The sequence below is a fragment of the Nannospalax galili genome, unplaced genomic scaffold (genome assembly GCF_000622305.1).
Source record: "Nannospalax galili isolate Female #2095 unplaced genomic scaffold, S.galili_v1.0 scaffold406, whole genome shotgun sequence".
Lineage (NCBI taxonomy): Eukaryota > Metazoa > Chordata > Mammalia > Rodentia > Spalacidae > Nannospalax > Nannospalax galili.
In genome coordinates, this window is record NW_008357033.1 from 4,355,836 (window position 1) to 4,357,023 (window position 1,188).

The following is a 1,188-nucleotide window of genomic DNA, read 5'->3' on the forward strand; positions in this document are numbered from 1 at the left end:
CTAATTGGTGTGCTCAGGTGCTTGTACATTGGGTACAGTGGGTACAGTTATCCCAGCAGACCTTAAGAATTGGCCATTACAGGAAGATCCTAGAGCTGCTGCTTCATGGCCTGTCTAGATTCCATGTGTAGGTGAGACTCTGGCAAGAAAGGGGACTGCCAGGACCCAGATTCAATTCCCAGCACCCACATGGCAGCTAACAAGCATCCAGAACTCCAATTCTAAGGGAGCTGACATTCTCTTCTGACCTCTGAGGGCACTGCATGACAAGATTGCATTTACACACATACACTCATACACATAAAATAAAAATATTTTTAAAAAGTTTTTTTTTGTCATAGATACACACACACACACACCCCACCCCCATATGTACCTTCCCTGAGCATGTATAGTTGAGGACTTGCTAAGACTTCTTGGCCTCCTGGCTTGGTCCTCAAATGAAGGTCATTAGGGCATGAAGTTTTGATCAGATGTTTGACACAAGGCAGAGTTGAGAACTGCCTCACATCAGCCACCTTCCACACTGGGCTTTGTAATTTCTTTCCTTGTGAAAACGACTTTTATTAATGGACACAATCTAGACTAACAACTTTTAATTAACCCTAGCAAAACCATGCACTTTTGGGTCTGAGGTCTGGGGCAACTTCTTGGCAACTTCAGTTTGGTACTCCACCCAAAAAGATAATGAATGTGGGTATGTTTTAGAATTAACATATCAAATCCTGCTTTGGTCTGCTCTATTGGACACAGTGGAGATTGGGCAAGGATATGTGACCTTGGATGAATGTGAACTAGGGATGAAAAAGACCCCATGATCTGTGAAGATTAAGGGTTGAGTTGAACTTGAATTTGTACTTCCCCAATGAAGCTGGAGAAACCATTTTGAATAAATTATGGGCATGGCCTGACAGGGGACACTGGGAGAAATGATTCCAAAGACAGTTCCATCAGCACAGGGTGAGGGGACAAGAGAGATCAATTGGGATAGCTCTGAGAGTCAGGTGATTCTGATAGCTGGGGGAACTAGTGTTCTCTGAGTTCAGGCCTACTTTTTTTTTTTGGTCTTTTTGAGACAGGGTCTCCCTGTAGCCCCAGCTGTCCTGGAACTCACTTTGTGGACCAGGCTGGCCTTGAACTCACAGAGGATCCACCTGCCTCTGCCTCCCAAGTGCTAGGATTAAAGGT